The sequence below is a fragment of the Acanthochromis polyacanthus genome, chromosome 20 (assembly GCF_021347895.1).
Source record: "Acanthochromis polyacanthus isolate Apoly-LR-REF ecotype Palm Island chromosome 20, KAUST_Apoly_ChrSc, whole genome shotgun sequence".
Lineage (NCBI taxonomy): Eukaryota > Metazoa > Chordata > Actinopteri > Pomacentridae > Acanthochromis > Acanthochromis polyacanthus.
Window position 1 is genome coordinate 6,043,481 of NC_067132.1, and position 7,801 is coordinate 6,051,281.

The 7,801-nt window shown below is 41.0% G+C and overlaps 1 long non-coding RNA gene across 2 annotated transcripts; it reads left to right on the plus strand.

The window, feature by feature from the left end:
• Positions 1-207: 207 nt before the first annotated feature.
• Positions 208-3,718, plus strand: LOC127531423 (uncharacterized). 2 transcript variants are annotated; one of them, XR_007938551.1, is made up of 5 exons: positions 208-387; positions 525-795; positions 1,685-1,836; positions 1,969-2,055; positions 2,811-3,718. It is a non-coding gene; the product is annotated as an uncharacterized LOC127531423 (long non-coding RNA). The 2 variants fall into 2 exon arrangements; XR_007938550.1 differs by having other exon boundaries at positions 525-1,836.
• Positions 3,719-7,801: the final 4,083 nt, after the last annotated feature.

The following is a 7,801-nucleotide window of genomic DNA, read 5'->3' on the forward strand; positions in this document are numbered from 1 at the left end:
GTTCACTTAGTCATTTTAATATCACATATTTTAATCCATTTTGGGCCATCTGTCCTCTCTGCTTCTCTGCTCCTGGTCCTTGGGAACAAAGGAAGAATCAAATTTCGAGTGGAGAATTCGTGCCAAAGCTTCTCTCCGCCTTCAGGTCCTCCCATGGCCCCCTTGGCCTGATATAACCCGGACAACGCCCGGCCCCTGTCTCTTCCTTCCTTCACTCTCCGGGGAGCCTATGCTAAAGTCTCCCACTATATTCTTGTCTAAAAGGCGCATCTCTTTCCTTCTCTCACTGTTGGGGAAACTCCATTCCGGAGTATCTCTCTTCTCTTCTTCATTCTGTCTCTCTGGGGAACTCCAGCCTGGAGTATCTCTCATATCCTTATCTAAAAGGTGAGTCTTTCTATTTTCTGAAGTTTCTTTGTTTCAAAGTTTGCTAGCCATTTATCTTTTAATATTTTTGTAACTTAAGTAGACATTTTTGCTCACTTTTAAGCCAAACTTATTCTTTTATTTGTGATTTTTGACAGAGAACCAATTAAGAACCAGCATTTATTTTTCTTAATTTTGGCGGCTTTTTCATCAAACATTCCGTTTCTTTTACGTGGCTAAAGCCTGAGAGCCATCATCATTTTAATTAAGTGGCTTTATTATCACCGGACACCGACTCCTTCAGCTGACCACACTGGAAATCTGCTGTATCAGATCTCCTTCAACTGAACCGATCAACTTACGGCAGGACATCGAAGCTCTGCCAAACGACCAAACTACACTCCGGAACCAACAAAGTCCAGAGGCATGGTAAAGCGTCACCAGCTCGCACAGTCCCAGCTCATGACGGTTCACGGATAGTAAGACCAGCTGAAAGTTATCTGCCTGATCTGGGTGATGTACTAACCACTTGATTAATTAAATCCGCCCGTTTATTCTTTTACAAATCATTATTTTTTTTAGTCCAAATTACCATTTACCTAGTGAGGTTAGCTATCTGGCTTCTCCTCACCATAATCAGACACACTCTCCATCTCTCACACACACGCACACACATTCCACAGACACACGCACGTACACACACACACCCGTAGTCACGCATACACACACAAATACATCACATGCCACTGTATAGAGATTTCACTGCTGTTATTCCATATAATAGCAAATAAATGCTTAATCTTAGACCAAATTAAGCCTTGTGTGTTTCCTTGTGAGACCTGTGGGTCCATTTAACCAAGAATTCTAGACTTTTGATATGAGACTGATCTATTGTATTGTGACTGGGATTTCTTTGTGATCCTGCCTAAATTAATAATTCCTTGCAATAATCTAAGGTGGTGCCCCATAAAACGAGTGCAGATAATTAAATTATCTTACGTAGGTCTCCTACAATTAAGTGTGTCTGAGTTGGGACTCCTCCAGCAGTGTCCCTTAATTCTACTGTGCAGACGCTTTTATCCAAAGCAATGTACATCTGAGAGTAGATACAACACAGATACAGCAAGGATACAGTCAGGATATAGGAGATATAAAGAGGAGCTATATAGAGCTTTCCATGATTGCTGTAGCATATTAAGTATTGTTTACTTATGAAACTGTAGGCTGCAGAGGTAATACATTAGCCTCATTTGGCCATTGCTGCATATCACACATTTTTGATTGCTTGATATTTTGCCTTATAGCTCTGTTATTTCAGAAAATGGCTTCAAAAAAGACACACAAGGCCATGGATGACAGAGAGTGGCTATCTCAGCTGAGGTCATTTTCGACCACAGGAGTCTGGCCATCAACTGCTGGGAACAGGTCTGCCTCCAGGCAAAAAAAAAATGGCACGACCTCTATCATAAGGTAAGATGAGAGACCACAAATCCCTGACACAACAACTCCTTACATACTTTTGTCAAGGTATAGTCAGAGAGCAACCAGCATGACAAGTCTGCCATATTCCTTTTCCATCTGTAACCATATTCATGGTTACAGATGGAAAAGTGTCCCCTGCAACTTAGGGGCCAGAGGACCCTCCTGACAGAGCCGCAGAGATGCTCGTGCAGATTTCATACTCAGAAGGTAATAGAATTTACATTTAAAAGCTGCAGTTGTAGATGAATGTGTTTCTGAACTTTTTTCACTGAAAACCGTGAGCAATTTCATATGGTTTTTTTCCCTATGTGTTTTTAGGCACCGTCGAGTCATTAAGGTGACTCCACACAGTCGTGCAGTCTACTTACGTATGGTTATATTGTCGTAGAAAAGTGAGATAAGACCAGCTGCTAGTTTCACCAGTCTTGAGAAGAAATTTTACTGACCAGCAATGAATTGTGTGTGTTGGGTGTGTTTTTAATTATATTTTTTAGCCCAGTACTTTAAATAATGACACATTTTGATGTTCATTTACTATCTTCTTCAACTAATTGCTTAAGATCCCTTGCAGTTTTATGTATTCATGCAGAACACATTTATTTATGTCTGAAAAACTGAGAAATACTTAATCACCAGTAATTAGAGCGAATACACGGCACACATTTTGACGAGTATAAGTCGGGAAAGCACAGGTCTAGGTAATCGAAGGTCGAACTAATTACAGCACACTAACGCAATATTTTTTTGAAAATATTTGATTAAATAGTTATGCAACAGCCACTAACTGCTACTAACCAGGCCCACAGGCTGCTAATATTGTGCTTTTAAATTCACCAGTGAATTATGCTTTACATCCATCAATTGTTTAAATGTGTTAACTGATTCACACCGAAGACAGAACTTGAGTTGCATGTACATGCACTCTGCAAATGTTGACTATTGTGCCTCCTGTGACATCACAGGTTCCTCTTGCTCCTGGTGCTTCATCCACCGCCACTGGCCAGAGCTCGCATTCATCCACCAGTAATGTGTCGAGTCCAGCACACACTTCATCTGTGGTAAATTTGACCTTCAAATACTTGTGGGAAGTGCGGACAGTTTCGCACACAAGAGACTGGCCATAGTCAGTATAAGGGCAAAATATATTGCAAAATTCTGAGAATGTAAGCAAGGAACAGTGATTGAACATGATGAGGCAGAAAATAAAGCCACCGAACCTCTAATCATTCTGTTGTTGTTTGCCTCTGAGGATTGTTGATGGAAAGGAAGAATACTTCAGGATTTGTAAAGGTATAGTTAGGTAAACCTTCACAAATCCTTAAGTTTTCTTCCTTTTTTCCTTTAATAATGTGCATATGTTAATGTTTCTTTGAGTGTTAGCAGTTTTATTTCCCAGAATGTATCATTATTGTAAGTTTTTGTAACATTGTTTTTGTTGTTGTTGTTTTATTTGTTGTAAAATAGTTGTAAAATATGTCCAGTTATGTGAAATTTCAGTGATATCTAGTTTCAAATACATCTAGTTGCATACAATGGTGTATCATCTCTCTTCTTTGTTGAAACTTTAATGGCATTAAATGTCATAATGTCAACAACAAATGTAAATCTGACTACATAATACAGATAGCGTTTGGATGACTTTAGGTACATTACAACAATTAAATCACCTACATTCTTTATTATAGTTCTACATTGTTAGTTGTAGTTGTAAGAATAACCAAGTTATGAGTGTTTAAATTTTTAAGTCATTGAGAGAACTTGGAATTCGATACCTGAACACAAATTGCAATTATTATCCATATGGTTCTGAGCGGGATTCAAACTCACGCCAGAGTTCTTTTCCCCCTTTTTTCTTCCCCCTCTTCCCCCTTCTTCCCCATCTTATACCAACCCGGTCTCACGGGGATTCGTGAAACTGTCACGTAAGTTTTAGTTTCGGTTTCGTGCGCACCAACACGATTTCGTCATGTTTTTTCGTGCCGCTCACCACGAAATGTTTTTCGCTGTGGTAATCACATCTGAAAGTGGTTTATAGCGGCGGATTCATGACGATCTAAGCTGTCCATCGGCGTATACTGCTTGTGTGATCGCGTTTGCGGCCGCCGGCCGCCGGACATTCTTGAAATTCCTATGCAAATTGGTAAGTGTACCACCAGCTTATGGTTAGGTTATGGTTAGGTTATGGTTAGGGTTATGGTTAGGGTTATGTTTAGGGACGATGTCATGCAAAATATAGCGTTGGATTCGCCACGGTTTTACATTAAAAATATAATATACACATTCTTTTGAAATACGTTCTGAGTGGCACGAAAAGTCCGCCGTTTAAAATACATTGGTGCGCATTTCGTGGTGAGCGGCACGAAAAACATGACGAAATCGTGTTGGTGCGCACGAAACCGAAACTAAAACTTACGTGACAGTTTCACGAATCCTCGTGAGATCGGGCTCCTTATACAGACAATTGTTCCCCAGCTTTGGCTCAGGTGGTAGAGCGGGTCGTCCCATGATTGAAGGGTTGGTGGTTCAATTCCCGCTCTCGCCTAGTTGTGTGCTTGGGCAAGCCACTTTACCCGCCTTGCCTCCAGTAACTGCTCTCACACTGGTGTATGGATGCGTGTGAATGTTGGTGGTGATTGGAGGGGCCGTAGGTGTGGATTGGCAGCCACGCTTCTGTCAGTCTGCCCCAGGTAGCTGTGGCTACAAATGTAGCTTCCCACCACCAGAGTGAGAAAAGTGTGAGTGAATGAATAATGGATCCATTGTGAAGCACTTTGAGTGCCCAGAAAAGCGCTATATAAAATCTAATTCATTATATTATTATTACATTAGGTTAAAAGGTGGCAGTATGTAAAGTAATTATTAAGGTCATTTGCCACAACCTCTTTCTTTTTAGTTTCGATTATAATAATCAGGCAACAGACCACCTTTTTTTGAAACAGCTAGAACAAGCTAAATTAATTGTTTCATGAATTAGGCAGGAAGCATTCAGGTAGGGACACTTGAGAATTGGTGACGGGGGTATCAGAAGCAGGTGAGGTGGCGTGTGGTCTGGTGATGATCACAGTCCAACAGGTGCTGCAGGGGTTTGGCGTGAGGATGAACAGAGGTTAACATCTTGGCTGTGCCATGTGGTTGACTAAAGTCTTTGGTGATCTGGGGAGATCCAGGTAGGAAAGGGCGGGCAAGGCAGTAAATCCAAACGGAACAGAAACAGAACTAGTGACCATGGAGCATAACAAAAGGAGCTAGACAGAACCAGGGCCAATACTAACTGGAGTAAGCAGCATTCTGGCTTTTATGGAAAGAGGAGGTAATGTGGTGATCTCTCCCACCTGCTCCTTTGTTGACTGGCAGCACTTCACCTAGGAGAGGGAGAGAGAGATGATGAAAAACTACTACTTAAAACAATGAACAAAAGGAGTCATACATTTGAAGATATATTGGCTTTTGCCCGCTGCAATTTTTCAAATTGAGAAGGTATAACACTGCAGACAGGACAAACTGAAAAATCTACAAGAGATAAAACGGAGGAGAATCTGCTACTACCTGGCAGCTAAGGTGGAGGCATGACAGAATAAAACTGAATTGAACTGAATTGCTGATATCAGCTTCTTATTACATTGTAAAAACACCAGAGATGGATGACCTGATAGTAGTGACTTAAACAGCCTGGACAATCTGACATTAAACTTAATTTGTGTTTTCAATGATAGAGATTAATTCTTCATAACATAACCTTGGTAAAGAGATTCATTGAGTAGATGTGGTAAGAGGCCATGCAGCCTTTTGTGTAAGCTTCTCCTTTCTGATGCTGTAAAGAAAACATTTCTGATTGTGAAGTACAAAAATATGTGGGAACACTTCATACTCACATTAGTTTATCATGGAAATGATCAGATTTTCTGATGAAGAGTACCTGCATGAGCATCAGACACTTTAGATTCGAAATGACTGGAGCTGCTTTCTGCTTCGCTGCTGCATATCAGTGGAAATACTAATCTTTGACAAGTAGAGCCAACCTCTTTGATTTAATTGCAAGGTTGTGCATTTTTGTCACGAAACAACCATTCTGGCTTAATCACAGCAGCGTTGTGTGTTTCTCTGCATTTATTCTTAAGCATGGTGCTGCATGCTAATGAGCTATTGCAGTTCCACTGTTACTGCAATTAGGAGCGGGTACAGCAGCTAATGTGAGGAAGTGGTCACTAGCATGAAGGATTAGTGGAAACAGGTATCTGCTGGTGTTACTTTCTATATGAGGCAGAGAGCAAGAGGAACATCTTGACGATGAACTGAGTCTAACCAAAAAAGCTTTGTAACCTATCCTAGAATGCATTGCATGGGATGTTGTGGGTAGCTGCTGCTTTATGAAATGCAAAACAAGCAGAAAATATTTGATTATCTTTGTATCACTCTTTCTGTTCCTCCCTTCCTTTCTCTTTTTTCTTTTGTTAATATATTCCAAATCACCCACCCACGCCCTTCCTCAATACCCATCAACCTGCCCCCTTTACCCCCCACCCCTCTAGTGTTCTCATATTTGCTGGTGCAGCATGTCAGTCTATCACAGCAAATGGCTGTTTATTTCAATTTCCACAAAATTGGATTTTAATGAATTCTGCAATGAATAACCAAGCAAGAAATTATTTTTCCAATATCCTCCCATGATATTCTGCCATCCCTCTGTATAAGGGGATTAATACTTGGAGCGTGCTAGAGATGCTGCATCAGGTGATGCAGGATTTGATTAAGAGTTAAAGTCTTCAGCAAATCAGGTGTGGAGGCACAATCATGTTTTCTTTTACTTTCTAATCTAGGAAAAAATCCCCCAAGCTACAAGCAGGAATATAAATCACCAGAATTTGATTAGTATACAGACAAGTGCCTTTGCCATTTCCTCTCATGTCCTGAAGCACTTTGGAGGCACATGCAGTAGTACATCTGCCTTTGATAGTGTGGGGGAACATCTAACATTTGTAGCAGGTGAAGTTGAAATAAAAAGCAATCCTCTATTGTTAGCAACATTTTCCAAGACCCTTTCAATGTGGAGACAAAGAAAAGGAGCGCTACCTGGACTCGGCAGAGTTAGTTTGAGGTGCTCTTTGGATGGGGGATTCGAAAATCCTTGAAAAAAAAAAAAAGAGGAGACTCCAAGGCACTCTCTAAAAAAATATTATGATTTTAAAAGCCTTTATTTAAACGGCATGGTCATATAGGCCTACAAAACTTCTACGCATTTCGGCATCAAGCCTTCATCAGGAAGTCATGCAAACAGATGTCAGGCTGCAATAGGCCCTTTTAAAGGGATGCTCAACCAATTAGAACCTGCTACATGGACTTAGAGGCAAAGTCTGCAGGTAGTGTCAACCAGCAGACTCACCAGCAGATGTTGGCTGAATCCCAAACCGCCCCCTACACACTCCCCTCCACTACCGAGTGTCACTCCAAAAGAAGTCACACTCGCAGCTGTGGAGGGCACCTATTATTGAAGGGGGAAGGTATAAATATGATCGTCAGGAATGGGACGCTCTGTCGCCTCACCGGAAAACGGAAGACGTCATTGCCATGGTAACACAAAAGACGCCTACTGTGCATGGCTGTAGCGCTGTGGCACAGGTTGCAACTAACAAGGATCGCTGCTGCTTTCCAGAAGACGAAAGCAACCCACTTTTTTTTCACTCACATGTTTCCAATCCTATTATCTGGCATTTCAAATCCAACAAATGAATGAATGAATAAATGATTCTGTCAGTTGTGTTCAAATTTTAAGGTGTCAGGGAGTGCACAATTAAATCAAAACGTCAGCAGAGAAGAAGATTTGTTTCTTTTGATTTATCTTTTACACCACTCTTTGATGATGTTCTGTCAGTGTGAGAAAGGCGTGGGAGAAATAAATGGACGCATGTGGAACTTACATTGATATGTTTGTTTCCTCCTCCACTTCGACGTTGCA